The sequence below is a fragment of the Neolamprologus multifasciatus genome, chromosome 22, assembly GCF_963576455.1.
Source record: "Neolamprologus multifasciatus chromosome 22, fNeoMul1.2, whole genome shotgun sequence".
NCBI lineage: Eukaryota > Metazoa > Chordata > Actinopteri > Cichliformes > Cichlidae > Neolamprologus > Neolamprologus multifasciatus.
The window spans coordinates 30361843-30386597 of record NC_140459.1 but is presented as its reverse complement, the minus strand read 5'-3'; the positions used below and the strand labels follow the sequence as shown (position 1 = coordinate 30386597).

Sequence of the window (24755 nt, the reverse complement as noted above, 5' to 3'; positions counted from 1 at the left end):
ATTATATTTGGCATCACTTAAGAATTTAAAGAACAATCCTACTAATCCCTTTGTAAAAAAAAAAATTCTATTGTGGTTTGGCACACAGTTCAAAAAATACTGGATGACCTCATGGGGTTATCCTGTTTTCCCCCAATCTGGGCTAATGAGCTCTTTACTCTGGCACATAAGGACATGGGTTTTAAAATATGGTTGCATAAGGGCATAGAGAAAATACAAGATGTATATAAGGATCATAATCTTATGTCATTCAGTGAGTTGAGGGCAAAGTTTGATGTACCTCAGAAACACTTCTTCAAATATCTACAACTTAAAAGCTTTATTCTGGCTCGACTGAATAATTCAACGCAACAGCCCCCATTTTCCATCCTAGAAACACTTGTTACAAAAAATTGTTTTGGTAAAAGACTGGTCACTCAGTTTTATAACTTGTTGGTTGAGAAGCTTAGAGACACTTCAATAAGAGACAGGAGTGGATACAAGACTTACAAGAAGATATTTCACCCATCGAGTGGAGACATACACTCAACATCAACACCCGATTGAGATTGATTCAATTTAACTGGACAATGCCAGCATATGTCTCCCCTATAAAACTAAATAAATTTGATCCTAATATATTGGACATATGTTATATGCAGGGGTGCACATAAGTGGTCCGCAGGTGTGCATTCGCTGTCAAAATAAAAGACGCGCACCAGATAAGAAGATGCAACGCGCGTTTGCATACATACAAAAGGCAAGGTTTTTTATTCCGTTAGAGTGGGATTTTCACGGCATATTCTGCACCACATCTTTGTGCGTTCATCATTTGCTTGAAGCCAGCTCACCTCCTGCAACCACTTTTCTGAGAATGCGCGCTTTTTTTGCGGTTTGGACTCCTTCTGACATTTCTTCCGAGGTGGAGGAACACCAAAGTAATTGCTCAAAGAAGCTTGCTTCTTCAACATCTTTAAGAGTTCTGAACAAACGTCTGTCCTCCTCCAGAAAATCTTATGTACGCAAACGCGCGTTGCAACTTCTTATCTGGTGCGCGTCTTTTATTTTCACAGCGCATGCGCACCTGCGGACCACTTATGTGCACCCCTGGTTATAAGTGTACCGATCACAAAGGTTCATTGTATCACTGTTTGTAGGAGTGTGAAAACATTCAAAACTTTTGGTGCTCAGTGTTAAAATATGTCTCTCAGATCACAGCTTCCCCTGTCCCATTAAGTCCTAAGGTCTGTATTTTAGGCATTTATTCAGATGACTGTAATTTAGCTCAGACAGAGAGAAAGATGGTTGACCTTTGCTTACTCCAGGCCAAATGTTGTATTGCAATATGCTGGAAGAATGTTGGTGGTCCCTCTTTTGACCAATGGTTAAACAGTGTATCATCAAGTTTAGTTTTTGAGAAACTGACCTATGTGGTTAGGAAAAGATCATCAGAATTTTTTGAGATTTGGAAGATGTTTCTGGACCTATTAAAGACTGGGGATGCTGAGGAACTGGAGAGAGAATATTGTAATGAAAATATGCAACTAAATTTAGGAACGTATACAGTATAGACTATCCTGTACACTTTTTTCCCTGTGTATTTTATTTATGTATTTATTTTTGAATTTGCCTAAGTATTATTTTTTTATATATAAAATCTACTTACTTTTTCTGTGTTCCAGTGTCAGTAACTTTGACATAGTAATATCTGATTCAATATTTACACCTCTGATGAAATTTTCCAAGTGTTAGCTTTATTTTGATACCAAGATTGTAAGGACAGAGAAATAATCAATTAAATTTGGGCATTACATTTTGACGGGTTGACAAGATGGCGCCTGTGTTTGGCTTTGCCGCTTGTGCCGCTAATACAGCTCGCTGGTATAGTTTTATACTGGCCGCTATTGTCACTTGCAATATTATTTTTACCGTCCTGTGTTTTGATTTTGTCTCTGCCACCAATTCTTATGATCGGGGCATGATGTTGTATATCAAAGATTCAATGGAGAGCTACTTTGACAGCTGGGACAGTTACAGGAAATTTTTCCCTCCACCCTTTGTGTGTTCCTCACCTGAGTGCATGTTACCGTACATGTCGGTGGGATTTAACACGAAGAAAAGAAGAAGTAGGGGAACCAGGGCCGGTGTCCAGGTGCGACTGAGAAGGTACCGAAGATTAGCTTCTTGGATGTGTGAAGAATCCCGGTGCCTGCGACCAATTCGTCTGCTGTCACCTGGTACCGACGCTACACTTCAGTTCCCAGCTCGGAGTCTATGGTCTGATGGCCCCATGTTCAATTGGCGTCCCTCCTTCAACCGCCGTTTTGATGGCAGAGGTGATGTACCGCTATGGATATTAGCTTCTGCTAGCTCTGAAGTCCCCGCCCGGCGTAACAGGTGTAGAGGTGCGCACAGGTGTCTAATTCGAGTGCCACTGCACTCAGCTGTTGACTGCACTAACCAAACGTCATCAATCAGGTTTGCCCTGCTCAACACTCGCTCAATCACAAACAAATCGTTTATTTTAAACGACCTTTTTATAAAGGAATCTCTCAACTTCATGTGTTTAACTGAGACGTGGCAACAAAACATGGATTATATACATCTGAAGGAAATTTGTTCGACTGGCTGTTCCGTCATCGGAACTCCACGTCTTTCGGGACGTGGCGGAGGTCTCGCTGTTGTGCACCAGGACAGATTCACATGCAGTCTGATGAACTCGGATTCTTTTACCTCATTTGAACTGCAGATGATCAAGGTCGGCTCTTTGCACACCTTTTATTGTATTTTAATCTACCGACCTCCCGGCCCTGCCGGAGTCTTTTTAACTGAATTTAACGACCTCCTATCATCCATTATTAAATTAGAGAAGGTGGTAATGTTGGGAGATTTTAACTTTCATATTGATGATGCATCCTGTAATATGGCTGCTGACTTCATGACTATCACAGAGTCTTTTAATTTTATGCAGCATGTTTCTGGCCCTACACATGTAAAGGGTCACACATTGGACCTTGTTTTCTCCTTGGGTTTAAATATAAATGACATTCGTGTGGAAAATGTCCATGTGAGTGGCCATAGCTGCATATATTTTAACTTGTCGTTTTATTTGGATCCCCCGGCTCCCAAAATGACGACTGAAAGGCGAATCATAAACCAGAACGCCGGCAAAAGGTTCTCTGCCATGTTCGACGCTGAAATGACTTACAATGATTTGGACTCTCTTGTCTCATCCTTTAATAACCAGTGTAATTCTATTTTAGACATAGTGGCACCTCTGAAAAAAAGTACTGTCCTATGTCTGAAATCTCATCCTTGGTTAAATGAAAACATTCGTAATTTCAGGAGATACTGTCGCAAGCTAGAACGTTTGTGGAAGGCTTCCAAGCTTGAGGTTTATAAGTTACACCTTAAAGAATCTATCCTCTTGCTAAATGACATGTGGAAAAATGCCAGAACAGAGTATTTTTCACACCTCATAGCTTCAAAAAAGAAAGATCCTAAATTCTTGTTTAAAACAATTAAGAGTATTGTTTCTCCCGATGCTCCTAGTGCACCAGTTCACTCAACGTCCGAATGCAATGAGTTTATGAACTATTTCAGAAATAAGGTCATTGCCATCAGGTCTAATATCTCTCCATCATCTTCTCAATATCAAACTTTCAACTTGCTCTCCTCTGATACTTGGTCCTCTTTTACTCCTGTTACATTACAAGACATCAGAGACCTGCTTTGTCATATAAAACAGACTTCAAGCCCCCTTGATGTCCTTCCATCTTCATTTTTCACTAGTGTGTTTGATTCAATTGGCCCCTGTATTGTGGAAATGATAAATACTTCTCTTCATACTGGCTCAGTTCCTAGCTTCTTTAAACAAGCTATTGTTGAGCCAATATTAAAGAAACCTCAGCTGGATCCATCCCTTCCTAACAGTTATAGGCCAATATCCAAATTGCCTTTTATATCGAAAATTTTAGAAAAAGTAGTACTAGAGCAACTTAACTATTTCCTAGATAAAAATGCTGTTATGGACACTTTCCAGTCTGGTTTTCGTAAATTGCATTCCACTGAAACGGCCTTACTTAGAGTATCTAGTGATATCTTGATGGCAGCAGACTATGGAGAGTACACAGTGCTGGTCCTGTTGGATCTCAGCTCTGCTTTTGACACTGTAGATCACAGTATCATGATAAACAGACTCGAGAACTTGTTTGGGATTACTGGTGTTGTTTTAAAATGGTTTATATCATATCTGTCTGAGAGATCTTTTACTGTTTGCATGAATCATGTCACATCAGAATCAACAGTTTTGCCGTGTGGGGTACCTCAAGGATCTGTCCTGGGTCCAATTCTCTTTTTACTTTATGTATTTCCCCTAGGCCAAATTATTAAGCGCTATAAATATATCTCCTATCATCTCTATGCTGACGACATCCAACTATACTGTTCCTTCAAAATGTCTGAGTTTTATAAATTGTCTAATTTAAGTAATTGCCTGACAGAAATCAACAAATGGTTATATGACAATTTTCTCCAACTAAACTCTGATAAAACAGAAACTCTAATTCTTGCTCCAGACCACATGGTCCCAGAAATTAGAAAGCATATCAGCTTCTTAGACCCTTCTGTAAAATCATGCCTTAGAAATCTCGGTGTCATGTTTGACAGCTCGATGTCGCTCGAGCAGCATTCTAAGCAGCTGGTCCGAAACAGTTTTTATCATTTACGGAATATCTCTAAACTCAGACTAATGGTATCAAAGCTTGAACTTGAGATGATTATTCATGCTTTTATTTCTTCTCGTTTAGACTATTGTAATGGCCTTTTTACTTGTTTTAACAAATCAGCCTTAAATCGTCTTCAGACTGTGCAGAATGCTGCAGCACGACTCTTAACAGGCACCAAGAGAAGATCACATATCACTCCAGTCTTGGCCTCCCTTCACTGGTTGCCCATAAATTTTAGGTTTCATTTTAAAATTTTACTTCTAACCTTTAGGGCCCTACATGGTCAGGCTCCTCAATATTTATCTGACCTGCTGAAACCACATACATCTTCTCGGGCTTTAAGGTCATTAGATCAGAGACTGCTGGTGGTACCGCGCACTCGTTTTAAAACTCGTGGTGATCGGGCCTTTCAGACTGTGGCACCACGGTTGTGGAATTCTCTCCCACTGTCTCTTCGCTGCACGGACTCCATTGATTCTTTTAAGAAACAGCTGAAGACATTATTATTTAGAAAAGCATTTGATTAATTTCTTCTTATGCTGTTTTATAGTTTTGTTTTACATTGTTTTATTTACTGTTATATTGTTTTTATATTCCCATTTCCTGTGTTGTAAAGCACTTTGTGATTTTTATCTGTGAAAAGCGCTATATAAATAAATTTTACTTACTTACTTTTTACTTTTTGTCTGCTTCCACTTGTCTTTGCACTAGGATGATGTCGGAGTAAATGTGCAGTCATATTCGTTGTGTTCCCACTAGTGCTGTCAGCGTTAATCTGAAATGATGTTAGCGCCACAACACGGCAAATCTCGGTTAACGAGTTACCGCAGATCGCCCTGTGCGTGGGGCTGGACGGCCAACACATTAATGAGCTAACCTGCTAACACACTAGTTCCCACCAATTTAATTGAGCATTGCGTGGCACATCCAACATACTGTTTTACTTTTGTCCATGACACGCTTACCTTCAGGGTCATACTTCACATGAAAACCAAAATAGTTCCACATCTGAATGAGGGTGGGGGAGGTTCAATTTGCCATGTTGCAACGAGCTTAACTTCTGTCTCGCTAGCTTGCCCTGCGCTCAGTGAAACTGCATTCGACTACTCCGCCTAGGCTGCACTGTCGAGCGCAGATCCACTGAGCGCTCAACACAGACAGCATCGTCAGAAGGAAAGTTGATAAAATTAATTAAAAATTTTGTATTGTTCGATACATATGCGTACTGAACCGAAAGCACTGTATCGAACGGTTCAATATCGATACGAGTATCGTTGCACCCCTAATATATATATATATATATATATATATATATATATATATATATATATTTCCTTTCTTCTTTAATTTGTTTTTTGAATGTCTTGTCTTCTTAGTGCTTTCTTACTGCCATACGTTCAAGGTGTTTAAAATGTTGGATGTTTATTGAATTTTTGCCAATTTTTGCCAACAAAATTCAATAAATGTATGTTTACAAAAAACAGTAAAACATATCAATTTAAAAAAAAGTTTAAAAATAGTTTAAAACCTTTTAAAAATAGCTAAAGCTATCAAAGGATTGTGAAGAAACAATCACCTTGACTTTATGTCCCAAAAAAAAAAATCAGAGCATTCCAAGGGCGTAGATTTGGTTTTGGCATTGGTGGGGACGGATGATTCAACCACCGAACTCTGCCGTTTCTTTTTTTTTTTTTCCTTTTTGTTTTTGCTTCTTAATAAAAAGAGGAGAAATATACTTCTCTACATATGCTATTCTATGTGCTTTTAAACCATTTAAAATCACAATTCATAGTTTTATATGTGAATTATATAATGTTAAATTACTATTAAACAAATGACTGACTAAGTATTTTAGGGTTTAGTTTACTTCAGCCATCCATCCATTCGCTTCCGCTTATCCTTTTTTCAGGGTCGCGGGGGCCGCTGGAGCCTATCCCAGCTGTCATAGGGTGAGAGGCGGGGTACACCCTGGACATGTCGCCAGTCTGTCGCAGGGCCAACACACAGGGACAGACAACCATTCGCACTCACATTAACCTATCCCCACAAGCTGCATGTCTTTGGATGGTGGGAGGAAGCCGGAGTACCCGGAGGGAACCCACGCAAACACGGGGAGAACATGCAAACTCCACACAGAAAGACCCCGGCCTGATGTTGGAATTGAACTCAGGACCTTCTTGCTGTGCGGCAACAGTGCTAACCACCGTGCCACCGTGCTGCCCGGTACTACTTCAGCCATATTCCATATAAATCAGGTATCATACAAAAATAAAAATAGCTTCAAATACAGTCATGACAATAAAAGAATATGACTTAAGGACTTAACATCATTACTTAAGTTATACTACACCAACATCTGTTATATTTTGGCACTAAGGGAACACTGAATGACCTGGTGGTTTTTGGCCATAAAATTACTCATCTAAGATTACCACAAAATAAAAGATCTCTCAGCAAAATTATGCAACAGTTTAGGCACACAATTGCCCCGATCAAATCAGTGAGCTGAGATTTTCTATTCTAAACATGAACTACTGTTACAGCAACAGACATGGACTACTGGTGTCCCACACAACAACTCAATGTCCACTATGTGAAGGAGCCAAACACATGCCTGCTCCTCTCGTTAACTGAGATAAACTGCTGGCATATTTGTTTTACATCTATACTGTCCAGTCTCTCCTGGTGGACATACAGCAGCATTGTTTAATCTCATTTGAGTCATTGTTAACCTTATCCATCTTTTTAGTCTTCTGAGAGCACTGAAGCTTCTTTCAGCCTCAGTACATGCGTTTTAGCCTCAGATTACAATTATTATTCTGTGCTTGATGTGCCTCACCTTTGGCCCTGGCTCTTCCCCTCTGACTGCACTAGGACATATTGCCACCTGATAAAATAACACATTGATTCGTGCCATATAAAAAGTGAGACATGTCAATTCAGATTTTTTGCCAAATATACACTAATGAAACAATTTACATCAGCAGCCTAACAACTGTCATGATAATAAATACTAGTTAATCTATAGCACCAAATCATCAGTCAGTCACCTGTGACCTCGCCTCTTCACCTCTGAGCTACAACATGGCAGAGCTGCCTCTGTCACCTGATAAATAACAGTGAGACATTCCAAATACATGCAGTCACACATGTGCTTCAAATACAGTCATGAACCAACAAGTCATCATCCAATTTCACCTGTGATCTTGCATCACCATCACTCTCTGAGCTTTGTGTTGGTTCTTCTGTCACCTGACAAATAGGACATACATGACAATAAGAATAAAATGTGTAGCTGCTTCAGTGTTTCTGTCAATTTGTGCAGATCTTGACTCATCAGTAATGTTTGCAGGGTGAGTGCATTTTTAAAACAATTTGTGCAAACTGCACTACAAGGTGGATATTTGCAAAATCATGACGACCTCATGACATTTTGTCTCAAAAATTAACCCTATGAATATGTCAGTACCATTAGGATGAAATTATTGTGTCACCAACATTTAACGTTAGACATAATTACTGTTATAATTTTAACAGCCTCTGTAAACTAATATCCTGGCTTGCTCGATGCTGCTGTTTTCTCTGACAGTTTCAATCAAAATTAAAAATGCTGCTCTGGGAGACTGAGATAACTAATAGTGCTGCCTGTTGTGCAGTTAGTTTCCAAAACACGTTATTCATGGTTACATACAATTTTAGACTGATGTGGGCCAAAGCCTAGCATAGCCTGTAACGTTATTATGACGGACACATTTTATGAGTTAATTTGGCTTTAAGTGACTTACAGGTTTCTTTGAAAAATACTTATATCCAAGTTCTTCCTTTGCGCTGCCGTCCTCCTCTCCTCCTTGCAGGTCCTCGCAGCGCAGGCTTGCCGCTGCTAAAACTAAACAGAGCTCCCTGAAAGGCACAGCCAATCACATTGGCCATATTTGTCACATGAGGTAAGACTCCGGTAGAGAACGTAATTTAACTCTTTCTGCACCGCTGGGTGAATGCCACGTTGACCGATCGTTTTTTTTCTTTCTATCGGGTTTGATTTTCTTTACTCGAATAGATCAAATTATTGGTGGGGACAATTCAATAATCGCTGAATATTGGTGGGGACATGTCCCTTCCGTCCATGCCAAATCTACACCCTTAGAGCATTCTCATTCCCAATACGTAACATACCGACGATTTGTCACGTCCTGTGGCCTCTCATAGTAACGAGAAAGGTACCCTTCGGCGTCCTTATAAGATGCTCGGAATTCTCAATTGAATCCAATAGAACGCCACTCACGGCAGTAACACACGCTCCAGCCGTCCATTCCAGCCCTAACCTTAACCATAACCTTAAGCCTATCAGACGTTGTTTTCCAAAGTTATTCACGATCAGAACATAAAACACATTTACACTTATAAATGGCTCTCATCCCTTCGAACACGTAACATACCGACGATTTGTCACATAGCGTCCGGTATGTGTTGGGATGAGAACCTGTTGAAAAAAATCTGTGTATGATGTTGCTGAGAAATCAACTGAAACTGAACAGGGCCAGGCTGTACTTTGATGCAATACCACAAGATGGTGCAATGAGCCACTCAAGTTCAACGATGATCCCGGCAAAGTGGCTTGAGGTAACGGGTGGAAACCTAAAAGAATTATGAAATGTTAAATCCAGTATGCATCTCACTACATCGCTGGCAAAATGCTGCCCCGTAAAGGTGAAAGCTTAAATTTATGGACTGTTTGAAAAAAATAAATCCCCCAAAACAGTACCTTTTTAAGCATTTGTTAATGCCCTCTCCGAGTGCAAAAAAAACGCCGGGTAATAATATATTTCAACATCTTTACATTGACGTATTTTTAAAATTTATTTTATACACTTAATGAGATTAACTTAGACTAATTTGGTACAAACCTGGGGCCAGGCACAGTGGATACTGGGGATTATTTCACTCTGCTGCTGTCAAGGATGGAGCTCAGGATAGAAGACTGTCACATCTACTTTTCAACTTAGTCACAAAATAAATCACAAGCGCATCCAACAGCTTCTTCTCTCACAGAGGAGGAAACAAGCTTTGAACTTCGGAGGCAAAAAAAAATGAAGCTTGTTTAAATTTAAATATGTTAAATCCAGACATTTATTTCTTAACTATGTCATATTCTGCTTTTCAGCCTTAATGCAAAAAGTGGCAGCAGCTTACAATCCATGACGTCTCGGTATTGATGGCTCCACTTTTCTAGTGCTGGTGATGGCTAGTGTTAGGCTTGGTTCAATACCTTTTTCTTCTTCACAGCATGAATACAAGCAAGTAAAAGTCCCTATTTACCTTGAGAAAGCGGCAGGGCTTCTTACTGAATAGAGTGCCCTTTATAAACTGAATTACATCAGAATTTTGACATCTCAAAATGTTAAAAATGAAATATATATATATATATATATATATTTCATTTTTAACATTCTATATATATATATATATATATATATATATATATATTTCATTTTTAACATTCTATATATATATATATATATATATATATTTCATTTTTAACATTCTATATATATATATATATATATATATATATATATATTTCATTTTTAACATTCTATATATATATATATATATATATATATTTCATTTTTAACATTCTGAGATGTCAAAATTCTGATGTAATTCAGTTTATAAAGGGCATATATTAGGGGTGCAACGATACACAAAATTCACGGTTCGGTTCGGTTCGATACTTTGGTGTCACGGTTCGATATTTTTTCGATACAAAAAAAATGTTCATGCCTTTTTATTAATTTGTCATTTATTAAATTTTCACGGCACATTCTGCACCACCTCTCTGTGTGTTCATCATTTGTTTGAAGCCAGCTCACCTCCTGCAACCACTTTTCCGAGAATATGCGCTTCTTTTGTGGTTCGGACTCCTGACATTTCTTTGGAGGTGGAGGAACACCAAAGTAATTGCTTAAAGGAGCTTCTTCGACATCTTTATGAGTTCTAAACAAATGTCTGTCCTCCTCCAGAAAATCTTATGTATGCAAACACACGTTGCAACTTCTTATCTTGTGCGCGTTTTTTATTTTGACAGCGAATGCGCACCTGCGGACCACTTATGTGTAGACCTGGTTATTTAGCTCGTCATATTGCAGCCACAGAAATTCTTTTGTCTATGAAACCATAAAGCTGCACTTTCTTTTTGCCTTATAGTCTGATTTGTCATAACTTTTCCGTTTTGTGGTAAGCTTTTCTTTGGCTGTCACTTCTTCACCCTGACCTGTCTTATTTGGCTCAGCAGAACTAAAATATATATCTGCTGCTTTTACACAGACACTCACATAACGCTCAGCGATTCTCTGCGCGATCAACCTCTCACATGTTTAAGCTTGCTGCGGAGATTTCACTTGTCATGTTTGCATAGTAAGCTAACGATTGATAAGACGATGGCAGAGGAATTGGTGCGCAAATTATCATCACTCACCAATCAGTGCTGTCGCTCTCTATACACAGTTCGCGCGATTGCAAAGTGAAAGCAAAAAACAAGCGCAAATTCAAACGCGATTCCAATATGTCACATATTGACAGTGGCTCACCGATGCCAATGACATAATTACCCAGCTACATTTCCGAAAGAATGCAAAAGCATTGACATATATTTTTCCTTCCTACGATAGGCCGACGAGCAGAGCAGGGCAGCCCGACTGGAAAAATCGCTAGCGATTTTGCGAGCCCTGTATCTGATTGAGGAATCACTCATCTTTGGAAAAGAGAGTTTATTACAGAGAAATGTCTCTTTCCAAAATAAAAGCTATACTATACGCTTCTTCTGGGCTATATTCTCAGCAGCATATTAAACATATCAGGTCCCCATAAGGAGAATCATGTGCTAACGGCTGTCTAAATGACTCGGTAAAGTTTGTATGCGTGCTTGTTGTTTTTGTCTGCTTCCACTTGTCTTTGCACTAGGATGCTATCGGGTAAATGTGCAGTCATATTCGTTGTGTTCCCACTAGTGCTGTCAGCCTTAATCTGAAATGAGGTTAATGCCACAACACGGCAAATCTCCGTTAACGAGCTACCGCGGATTGCCCCGTGTGTGGGGCTGGACAGCGTCAACACATTAACGAGCTAACTGCGCTAACACACTAGTTCCCACTCATGTAATTGAGCATTGCTTGGCACATCTGACATACTGTTTTACTTTAGTCCATGACTGCTTACCTTCAGGGTCATACGTCACATAAAGACCAAAATAGTTCCAGACGCCAGATCTGAATGAGGGTGGGGGAGGTTCAATTTGCCATGTTGCAACGAGCTTAACTTCTGTCTAGCTAGCTTGCCCTGCGCTCAGTGAATCTGTGTTCGACTACTCCGCCTAGGCTGCACTGTCGAGCGCAGATCCACTGAGCGCTCAACACAGACAGCACCGTCAGAAGGAAAGTTGATAAAATAAATTAAAAATGTTGTATTGTTCAATACATATGCGTACCGAACCGAAAGCACTGTATCAAACGGTTCAATATCAATACGAGTATCGTTGCACCCCTAATATATATATATATATATATATATATATATATATATATATATATATATATATATAACTTTAATAGTTTTCCTTAATTTGTGTCATGGAATGCATGGTTTCCATGGCATCCAAAACAACCAAGTCTGACTGTGAGCACAGAAGCCCCACCCACCTGCTCTTTAAACCTTTTGTTTGCAAGAGCAGCCAGTCACAAGAAAGTTGGCCTGGGAGAAAGTACTGTTACTAAAATGCTTTGTTTCGGACAGAGGTCGGGCTAAGGCCCAGTCCCAGGTCAATAAGGATTATTTTGAACTGTGTGATTCATGCTAAGCTACTGTAGTAGATCGAAGAATAAAATAAGGGTATTCAAAAATAGCTACATGACCAGTGGGATGCTTGTTTCATTCCTTTTACTTCCCAAATATCCATATTCCACTACTGCACTGGTTCTGTCAAAATGTCTTCCTGTCTAAATGGAGGTCTTTCTCCCCACTTTCACCAAGAACGCTATACTGTAAGGTAAAGGCCCTACAATATTAAAGGGTCTCAAGATGATTGTTATTGTGGACTGGAGGTATATACAGTGATAAATAAAATAAATTAAAGTGAACTGATCAAGTGAGTGAATCAAAAGCTGTAAATAGTTACCATTTTTGTATAAACGTATAATTATTACAGATGTACAGCGAGTGCAGCAAACAAGATGACACATACATGGTGCTTTGAAAATATTTTATTTCTTTTCCGTGTTGATACATAATTAGACATTTATATTTTCATAGAAATAGTATATTTATATATATATATTTATATATATATATACCATGAGTGTGAACAATAGCAGAGTCATGCTAGCCCTCATGAACAGGTTTTATCCCATTAACATCAAAATGGTTCAACAGACATGGTGTACATAAAACACAGACTCACATTATTCTGCTGTAAATCCATGCTTCTTGGTTATTTGCTTTGACATAATGAACAATATATGCCATAAGTAAACGGCCCTATTCTTCTCTACACTATGTAGGGCCTTATTCAAGGTTCTCAGTATTCAGTCATCCAGTCTACAGTACAGGCAAACAAGTGGGAATTGGCTCTTTTTTAGCCATAGGCTTCGGTTTGAAGATGAACAGGAGTTGGATTTAAGGCCGGGGTTACTGAGAAGCTCACGGATATTCATCATGTCACAATGACTTAAATTACATAGTTATATCTGGGTTTATGACGTACAAAGGAGAGAGGCTGCGAGTGTGAATGAGCACTTAAAAGTCCTCTGCTGCAAGTATAGCTGCTTTCAGGACACCTATGGACACAAAGTAGAGTAAGAACTGGTGAGTGGATCGGATGCTGTTTGGCCAATGTGATAAGTTCTCAGATTGTTTGTTTGTTGTTTTTTACAATTTCGCTAGCGCAGTTTCTGTCCATGATGACACATTCAAATCCAAATTGAGACTCTTGTCACGCCGCAAACAAAAGACACCCCTGTTAAGATTCAAACATGTCACTGTGACTGAAATCGGAGGTTCGATTCAGCGAACCCCATCGGGTATAATGATCTTTCCTGCCCCTCTGCGTCTGTCACTCATGAGCCTATTCCCTCTGATTCTCTGACTCATCCTCCCCTCTCTGTGCGTGTGCCTCACTCGGTCTCTGTCTTTAGGTCTCTCTCCCAGTCTCGAGCTTCATATTTGCACATGCCTCATTGGACGTTCACCTTGAGCAGCTGTTCAGTGGCTTCCTGCAGCCTCAGATAGACAGAGACTGAGCTGTTTGGGACAGGCCTACCTTCTGCTGCTTCTCTCTCCATGTGTCAGTTTGGACTGCAGCCAGTTGGAGAATAGACGTGGTGGATGAGTGAGTGTGCGTCTATGTGTGCTTGGATTCGACCGCTATGAAAATGACCACTTCAGCTTCGGTAGCTGCACAGTCACTAAGTATATTTCTACTTTTATCACCCTCAGATTACGTTTAGTGTTTACCCCCGTGCACCCTGATTAGGGGAAAGTTCCCACGTCACGTACGTGACATGAATATCAAACACTCAGTACTTTCAAATAGCTTAATTCTTTATTTCTTCATGAGTCTAATATCAATTTGGATCTGTGCATTCAAAATAAAAAAAAGGATTTCATCGTATTTTTGGATATCATGGCCACAATTTAAGCAAAAAAAAAAAAAAAAAGAAGTTTCCTGTATTTATGTTGTCAATTAATTTATGGTTTCATTTGCAGTAATAGCTGCTCGTAAATGGAAGAAAAAATGTCATTATGTATTGTTAAGTATTAAGTATTGTTAAAAGTTTCAGTTTTTTTCTCAATGACCACAAAGAGGAACATATTACAAGTGATATAAAAAAAGCAATGTTAAAAAGAAGAGCAGATTTAGATTTTTTAATTTGCGTTATAATAGTTTTTGTCCGTTTTGCTATTTTGTCAAACAGTATAAAAGATGGGCGTAGCTTCCCAGGTCTGAAAAGTAAAGCCAATACGACATGCCTTAAATATCTGCTTTGTTTAATGGCCATCAGGGGGCGACACCAAAAAAGACTCCTGGTCCCATCGAGCTTGACCTCTGGACATGTTTTCTGCTGTGCTTGTGGTTACTCATTTTGGGCCATAATGAACAAAAACAAGGTCATTTTTATAAATCTAGTTTCAGAGTATGTTCATTGGCTAATAACTTGTCAACAATAAGCTGGCCAATGAGCATGCAGTTTCACAGTCAGACCTGCTTCTTTCTCACCATAGCTGGTTTCAAAAAACCAAGACTGCAATGAAAATGTTCAGTAGAAGAAATCAGGATGGGACTTTGCAAATCTATGTGTGACATTACAGTATGTCCACATTTTATACTCTATGTTCTTTCGGGTCTAGTCTGTAGACAAGATGATGCTCTCATGTTTAAGCTCGCCTACAAACCTCACTGGTACTTAATTACTTCTACCAGAGCTGTAGCACTAGTTTTCGAGTAAAATTGGGGATATGTGCAGTGATCTGGGGCTGTCTGCACCAGCTGGTTTTTACAAAGCCTGATCTTAACTCGGTGCACATACTGCCTTGCTTAGGAGAGGGTGAATCAAAGGAAAAGCACATCAGTGGGCACCAACTTAATTATTGATGTCTTTAGAGAGGATTTGCCTGTGTTGGCCTGGTTTGTTCAACATAGAAAGCAGTGTGCTGACTGGAATATGGACCAACACTGTCTTGGGATCTTGAAAACAAGGTGACTGGACTTCTTCAGTTCTAAAACCAATCATTAGTTTAGCTTAACCTGTTGAACCCTAGTGCCCCTGATACCAGGGTCAGAGGGAGAACATCTGGTTTCACAGGCTGTGCCACTAGGTCTGTCATTTAAATATAGACGTGTATGGCATCAGAATCTCAGCTAAACGCTCACAAAATCATTTTGATTACCACCAATCAGTTTAAACAAGAAACAATTAAAGAGCAGTTAAATAACTTCTGCGAAAGATGTTAACACAAAGCGCAGATTCCTCCGTTCACATGACGGTATGTACACGGACAAACAATGTTTTACTTCAGCAGAATCAATCTTTCCACAGAATGTCTTAGAGAAAATATTAGAATAATAGAGAGGTCTACAAGCATGGTCAGGATTAACACCAGCACAACAGGAATATCCTTCCTGTCCTCTTTTTCGCAGTTTTAGCAGACTTTTTTAAAAAGGATGTCAAATGGGAAACAAGAGGGCTTTTTAAACATACTTCCAGATTTGCTGACTGAAACCTTTCTCTGCTTTCCTCTTTGTCCACATGTGCAGACGGAGCAACAACAGCAAGTCTAACACAAGTTTCTAAAAGACCAGCTACACTGCTCTTTGAAAAAGCCTGACATTCACTTCCCTGGAGTCTATTTTGTTTGACATGCTTGTTCTTTAATTCTGCTGTGCTCTACAGTACTGGTCATGGTGCCCTACTTCTGTCATCGCCTCAAGTATCATATGCTCCCCAAAATCACCAGTCTTCTCTTTGAATGTTTGCCTTTGTGCCACTTAATTTCATTTCTTTAATGTCAGACAGTTTGTCCCTATACTCTACTAAATTATTATTAAATCGAAGTAATTTCTTAAATCCCTCTGCTCTGTAGACACGCTTGTTTTACATCAATATGGTTTAAGAAACTGATATGTGAACGGGTCAAAGGAGCTTGCAAAGAAAAGCGTCTGGACTTCTTTAAGTTACTTGAAGACGTTTCACCTCTCATCCGAGAGGCTTCTTCAGTTCTAAGGTCAAATGGTGGAGAGTCCCAGATATAATCCTAGTGGGAGTGTCCCCCCACAGAGGGACAAAAGGACCCCCTGATGATCCTCTAATCGCCTGCGCCAAGGTGTGGAACTGGGTGTGGGTCCCAATCAGCCAGAGTTTCGGGTGATTTCATTGTGAAACCTGGCCCCACCTTATCATGCGAATTCCTGAGGTCAGATGGCCCAGGGTGTGAGTGGGCCTTAAGGCGTCTGGGAAGGGATCTCAAAACTGGATTATAGATGGCAGAGAGTTGGTGTCGTAAACCACCGCCTCTGTTCAAAGATGGTCGCTCACAGTGGACATAGATGGCTTCTTTCACTCCTCTTTCAAACCATCTGTCCTCTCTGTCCAAAATGTGAACATTGGCATCCTCGAAAGAGTGTCCTTTATCCTTAAGATGCAGATGGACAGCTGTCCATCTGCAAAGAAGTCCAGACGCTTTTCTTTGCAAGCTCCTTTGACTACGATGACCTGGATGACTGAGAACCTTCACAGAGATATGTGAACGAATTTGTTGATTTTTTTAATCTTCATCCCACATTAAAGAGTAACCAATGTTTCAATGCTTTCTGTGATCAAAAGTGTAAAGCCTATATGCCTCAGTATCACAGGCATATAAATTAAACACCAAAGATCAGCAAAGATGAGATTTTATAGCTGCTGTTAAATTACTTTTGTGGATTTTTCCTTCTTTCATTTGGAACACCTTTCCAATGTCCATTCAATAAACCTTTTCTCTGTTGAGCTACACTTGTCTTCCCTGTACAACCATTTGATATTATTGTTAATTCTTTTGAACCATTCTGCAAATTTAGATGAAAACAGTTTCTCATTCAAGAGTGACCAGTTCACTGGATTCTAACCAGTGGCTGCTGAGTTTGGCTCCTGAAAAACAGCAAATGCTAGCATACAACATGTGCTATAGCTATCAAGCTAATGAAGCTAAAGTTAGCTCCAATTAAAACCTTGTCTTGAAGGCTATAGTATTACCAACTTAGTGACTTTGTCGCTATATTTAGCAAGTTTTCAAACCCCATTAGCGACTTTTTTTCTAAAAAGCAACTAGCAACAAATCTGGCGACTTTTGCTGGTGTTATTAGGAAGACTTATGACGATTTTTTGCCGTGAAAGCATGTATCGCTCTTACTCTCAACAAGCAGCGGGTGCTGCCGTGGGCACCGTGCCTTTAGCAGCAGGTAGTCCTCATACAGGAGTCACCCCCATCTGCTGTCAGAGAAGGACATGTTCACCCCTACACGTCCAAACTGCAAATGAATCACACATGAGCGAAGCCGCTGCTCTCGCCATGACTGTAATGCAGTCAGTTCTTCTTTAGCTGTTACTTTTTGTGGATCACAAGGTTTAAAACTACTTAAAAACACACACACACACAAAAGAAGTAACTCTGCCAGAGTCACTTTTGACTGGTCCCACGCCTGGATAAAGGAGGAGGGTTGGAATTGGGACATTAAAAAAACAATAATTGCTAAAAGAAATTTAATTTGTTGTTCTAAATATATTCTAAATGTATTTAGGATATTTTTTTGACTAATTTTATGTCTCTTCCACGATGTTATTTCTCTCTCCTATGGTTTTCAGAGGACTGATCTGGTAAATATAGTACAAGTATAGTATTAATAAAGAAATATTAAAGGCCTGACTATTACATTCAAACCATTCTCACATCAAAAGACAAAAAGGCTTTAAGGATAAAGACTAACCAATGTGCTTGGTACATTTAGTGGCTGGTGCTGTTCACCCAAATCCAATACAGAGTGCAGGCTAGCTAATTAGCAACTATGAAATGCTAGCATCCACAATGTCAGAAATGCTGCATAAACACAATGCTGGTTTAGAATAGGACTGTCTAGTTAGCTAGTTAACCAGACATGCTAACAGTTATTAGTGTAAATACAAGTTTTTACGCTTTTGCTTTCAGATTTTTTTTGTTTGTTTGTTTATAAAAGCCCCAAACTGTGTAAAAAGTGCTGCTTAGGCTATACTTAAATGTGCTTATCAGTGAAAAATTCCTCTACTTATCTTATTTTTCCCTTTCCTCAAGAGTTCTCCTTCACTGCTACTCTCATTTTCCTCCTCCCTTTAGTCTATTTTTTTTTCACTTGTTTACCAGGTAAAGTGTCCATCTCAGCCAGTCTGAGACAAAAAGGTGATAAATGGGCAGAAGAGCAAGCGAGAGATAGGCAGTGGGCCGGGGCCGAATGAATGAGAGAGAGCAGAGCTGATGCCAAGAGGGAGAAGGCAGCTAACGGGAGCCTGAAAGTGGATATAATGAGAATCAGGGGAGAGGAAAGAAGAGAGAGGACGAGACTAGTGAAGGGTAGAAACAAGGAAGGGTGATGTGATATATGAAGAAAAGAGTATTGTGACAGAGGGATTGAAAGTGAGGGTGGAGTCATAAATGGGGGAGAATGCAGGTGGATAAAGGTGGCTGGGGACAGAGGAAGAAAAAAGAAAGGCTGATAAAGTAGGGAGAGGGTGAAAAATGGATGGCAGGGCGAGGCCTTGGCAGAATTGATTTTGATGAGAACGCAAAGCCCTGCTCTCTCTCAGCACGCGGCAGTATTTAAATCGTATATGTGCGTATACGTGCTCCTTTTTAGCAGCCATCTCAACCAGCGAGGCATTCAGACATTCACTCATTATCTCTAATAAGGATGCAACTCTGCTGAGTTCAGCTTTGCAGCATTTTTCTGTCTGACTTTTTGAGGGAACTCAACTAGAGAGCATCGGTGTAAAGGGGCTGCTGTCCAATATATTTGTGCAGATAATACAATATAATTCAACAGGAAACTTTAAAATAAAAAGAAGGTTTATCTTTAGCCAGATGATGTGTTTCGCTCCTTCTTCTGTATCCCTTGGAGGAGTAACACTATAAAAATGTACACTGGATTTCTCATTTATTAATATTGTATCCACATCTGCTTAAAAGCTTAGGTAGCAAATTATGATTTCCCTTGACTTCAAATATAATCTCCATTTGTTTTTGCTTTTGAAAATTAGCCTCTCCTTATTTTACATATATATGGTTTTGTCTGCAAATCCTGAGAAAAGACTAAAACCAACAATCTGTTCGCTAATCTGCCCGCAGCGCTCACTTTTCATCCATCTGCTCCAACTGAAGACATAAACCTTTAGAACTGCCATAAACACATCTACTTTCTGTTTTTAAACATGGAACATCTGGGCAATTATGATTTTTTTTACCCACAAATGTTGCCTAATCAGGAATTAGCAGATTATATATGTTGGGGACTACTTTCAGCTGCTGTTAAGTACACACTGGTGGTAAATGGACTGGTACTTATAGCAGTGGTCCCCAACCCCTGGGCCACGGACCGGTAATGGTCTGTGAGGTGTTTCATAACGGGCCACGAGAGTTGAGGCTCAGGTGTGAAATTGATTGTTTTCAGGGTTTTTATCAGTTTTTATCGTTATTTTCTATCGTTTTTATCATCAATTCGGATTCCCTGGGTCTTTTCCCGTGTGTTATGAATAGGGTTATTCATACCCTACGCAAAAAAGGTTGGGGACTGCTATTAAATAGCGCTTTTTTAACTCTGAGATCGGTTTGCACTGCAAGCCTCATTCACCCAGTGACTCTTTTTTTCTAGATCTTGTTAGACAAGTGCCTTCATCTAACATTCACGCACACGATGGATGCATCTGGGGCAACTTGGAGCTCAGTATCTTGCCCAATGTTACTTCAACACACAGACACGGGAATAAACCACCAACCTTCTGATTGGTAGATGACCCGCTCTACCTCCTGAGCCACACCCTCCCCAAAGCTAATTATAAAATGCTATGGTTAGACATACTTTGTAGCAGGACTAATTGATTGTTGATTTTGGTCTTTTTTTAATGATTTTTTTTTACATGTTAATTAACTCCTTCCTGCATAAAATCCCCTGCTGGAATCTTGAGTCGAGGCGGTTGGATCCACCCACCTATTGTTAGGATCGATACTAGTGTGATACAATCAATACTTTGATTCCATCTTCTAAGTTCAATATGGAGCCCACTGAAGTGTGTTAAATAACTTTTTTGGGAAATAAAAAAAAAATACTTTAAACACACACTATGAAAAGTGTCTTCCCTTTTTTGTGTTGACTGTCATGTCTATTTTATTCATATCCTATAGCCCATTTTAACAGCAGAAGTTGACCCACGGTGCTTTAGAGACAGGCACATTTACACTCCACTTCATTTTGAAAATACATGAAAAGCTGAAGGTTGTGTTTCGTTGTGTTAACTAATTATTACGGAAAGTAAAAATTATGATGATTTAGTGTTTAAAATTTGCAAATTAACAATTCATCTCATAAATCCTGACACACTGCTCTGCCCTACATAAGCTGCCTTCATAGGTCAAGAGTAGCAGTATTAGTATTGGTAATGCCTGTTATGTATTAATTGGTATCGGATCAATACAAAAACTTAATCCTTCCGTGGTTGGGCCACATAAAACGGATTAGTTTGGTTGTTACATTAGACATGAATATGAATTTGAACTGTTCAACTGTCAAGAGTATTAAAGATAATGACACATATTTAAGTTGTATTTTTAGTTATTGTAACAACTGAAAAATACACTTAGTAGCACATAGATTATATCACTATCCAGGTTTTCAGTCATCGTCAGTCAATCAAAGTTTGGGTGATTAAATCTACAGAACAAAGCCTCATATCACTTAGTTTGTTACTTACTGTGACAAAAGTGGCAGGACTGTTTTTTATAGTCCTGGACTGGAGAGGTGGAGTGTGGGAATAATAGGTGGGCTACTTCAGGGGTAGGCATAACCATTGCCCAGACTACAGGAAAGCAGGCGAGCAGTCTAAAGATTAGCATATTAAAGTCATACGAAAACCTAAATTGCACACAAACACCTAACCAATCAACAAGCCAGTTTGTTCATGTGGAGTCAAAAGGTTCAGCCACTCTGTTTGTAAACCTTGTGTGGGCTGAGTTGTCATTGCTGATGACCCCAACCAAAACCCTCACCCTAACTTAAACCCAAGCCAATACTGAAGTTTTCTTTTCATGAAATTGTTCTCTCAAAGTCTTCACAATCAACAAATTGTTTCTTGGACAATTCCTGGACAATATGCTTGTTTAGCTGTGCTGAACCCACTCCAACTCATAGCTACCGGTGAGCATAAAAACAGGTCTGTCTGTGACTGGACAACATCTCAAGGTTTCTACTTCTCAGCTTCCCTTATTGGTCTTCAAGAAACTCGGGCAAACATTTTACCCTTTGTATACATTTCATTAGGAACATGCCCTACATATCTTCATCCATATTCCCTTCACATCCCGCTGCAGATTGCAGATGACATATGGTGCTGCATATGCATTAATGAGCAGTAACCCTCAATACGAACAGAAATCTGTTATTTCCAGCTACGCCAGTCTTTTTCCTCCCCGATGCACAGACAATTATAGCTGGCTAACTGGTAACAAATTGGCTGCAACTGTGCACATGCATGGTTTTTCACGTTGTCCTGATCTTTTATTCCCGAATTAACAAGCTGGACTTAAGAATCCCTTTAAGCGAGAAGGAAAACTCCTAAATCTAACCTTAAAAACAAATAACTGAGTTTTTTAATACTTCCGACCCAACAATATAATCATTCCATAATCAGGACTGGGATTGTAAGGGCTAAAACAATCACAGGAGAAGCACCAAACAGCAATGTGCTTATCATTGAGACATCGACACAGAGAGAAAGGGAGAGAGATGAGCTGCTACACAGAGGGCTGTTATAAAGACAGAAAGGAGGTGATGCAGATGGACAGACATAGAAAAAGAGAAAGTCTTTAGCTTGTTTTGTTGTGTGCCGACTGGTTCCTGGACCAGCTATTCGTGTGTGGCAGTCTGCACTTCTGCCATCTCTGACCGATGATACAAACCTGAAGCTGACATTCATGTTTAATGATCCATTCCTGGGATTGGATGCCACCGATGTGGAGTAACTGGAACATACGGGTTAAGCAGTTCTCGTCAAGAAGAGCTTGACCGACAGCCATTTAATATCTCGTGTCTGCATCAGCCGCGATCCATTTTTGGGTTGCTACAAAAGTGAAAGGAGTTTTATCATCTGGTGTTTCCTCTTTCACTGTTTTGCAGCTTTTCATTTTGCAAGTTCACATTTGTGCCTGTTGTAGCTGCAGAGCTCTCCATTGTGTCAAGAAGAGTTTCTGTAATGGATTATCTGTTCTTGAGTATATTTTCTGAGAATGGCTTTCCGTTGGTCTCAGGATCTGAAAGAAACAGAGTCATTTTACTTAAACAACAAAAGGCTGAAGATTAGTCAGGATGATGTTTGTTTTGTGCCATTTTCAAAATGTACTTTCTTGTGTGGATAATTGCACTCAAAATTTGCTTTTTGCTCCCTTGCAATATGACCCAAGTCACCAATTAGTTGATGAGTTTATGGTCTTAATCACTAGTTTTGGATTTTGCTGAATAGAGCAGCAAAAGCCTGAGGATTTTGTTTTTTTAAAATAACTGTCCCCTTAAGCACAAAAAAAGCAGGGTATGAGTTTAGAGTAAGCCTGTGTTTTTTACTGACAAGTCGCCAACTGATAAAAGTCCAGTATGGCCTTGTCTCTCAGTCAGACCACAGCAAAAGCGTGTCGATGGCTTCATAAAGCAGCCTTGCTTCTCAGTGATTGACAGTGATTGGAATAATGGCGTTACAAGTAACGGCGTTACTAACAGCATTAATTTTTTCAGTAACGAGTAATCTAACTAATTACTATTTCTATTGTTACAACGCTGTTACCGTTGCTAACAAGAAAATGCGGTGCGGTCGCGTCACTATTTTCCAACAAACAGACGGTTGAAGCTGTGTTCAGCTTACCGCATCTTAAGTAGCTGTCTACGTAAGTAATCTGGGCGCTACAGACGGTAATCACTTTTTGGCACAACACCTGGATCAAAAGATGATATGGCAACATGACATTTGGTTGTTTAGGAAGAGGTGGAAATTTTAGGAGTGAGAGAGAGAGAGAGAGAGAGAGAAAGAAAGCAGAAAAAGAGATTTGTGACGTTTAGCGTGTTTGTAGTGTGTAGTTAATGTGTTGTCTTGTGTAGTTAGTGTGTAGTGTTGTGGATAGTTTTCCGTTGTGTGTCACAACAATGACGCAACTGCTGAATGAAAACAGGAGGCGTGATACACCTGCTGCTGTCAGGCCTGCAAGTATCAGGCTGTGATGTTCTCCTTTATAGTGGACAGAGAAAATGATTTTTTTTGGAGTGGCACAAATAATTTGTGTGGCATCTTATTGAATGCAGAACAGCTGATTGTTATGGTTATTTTAAAAAAAAGGGGTAAAAGGTAAATAGCTGTAAATAACTTTGTTGTTTGCAAAACTTATGCATATGTTTTTTAAAATTGACAATTTATATTTGCATTTAAAGTTATGAAATATGATTCAATAAACATGTTTGTTGTTGTTACAATAGAACATATAACTTTTTCTACTCAGATTGTCTGATTTTAGATCAATTGTGTTAATACAGTATGTCAAAATGAAAACATGACTGTGAATTCAGACACGCGAGGTTGTGCTGAAAAGAATGATACCAAGCAAGGCAAAGTAAGTAGTTCTTAAAGGTGAAATGTGGAGGGAAAATCAAAAGTAGTTAAATATGGCCAATTACACACTGCACCCCAGAGGGTTACATTTTTTTTCTAAAGTAACGCAATAGTTACTTTTCAAGTAATCAATTACTTTTAGAATCGTGTAACTCAGTTACTAACTCAGTTACTTTTTTTGAAGAAGTAACTAGTAACTATAATTAATTACTTTTTCAAAGTAACTTGCCCAACACTGGTGATTGATGTCACTAGAGCCTGAAGGATATGGGATTTTCAAGACCAATAACAACACCAATATTTGGTGATTTTAAAAGCCTAATATTATTGTATATTGGCTATTTTTTTTCCTTTCAGACACATAAAACATAAACAAATTTTTAAGTTGTTTATGTTGTTCTATTTTTACTAATTTACGCCATCCCTGACTCTGGTCAGGTTAGTTGGTTGTTGTTTGTGGCTTTCCAAACAGCCGACAGGGAAGTTGCAGAGCTCCCTCTAGCGGACAAGCTATGCAACATCACTCATAACATGATCAAAGGCTGTTTCTACTTTTCCGATTTTTTTAAAATGAACTTTTCTCTGATGCAAAGAGAATAAATTATTACATTTTTACTGGACCTTCTCTTACCAAAGA

The 24755-nt window shown here is 39.3% G+C and overlaps 1 protein-coding gene across 1 annotated transcript in view; it reads right to left on the bottom strand.

Moving 5' to 3' along the window:
* Positions 1–17336: 17336 nt before the first annotated feature.
* The window catches only part of fndc5b (fibronectin type III domain containing 5b), a 33210-nt gene continuing 25791 nt past the window's right edge, over positions 17337–24755 (bottom strand). Inside the window, exon 6 of the mRNA XM_085147711.1 lies at positions 17337–22778. The gene's annotated coding sequence lies outside the window, so the exon portion shown is untranslated. The remainder of the gene's footprint in view (positions 22779–24755) is intronic.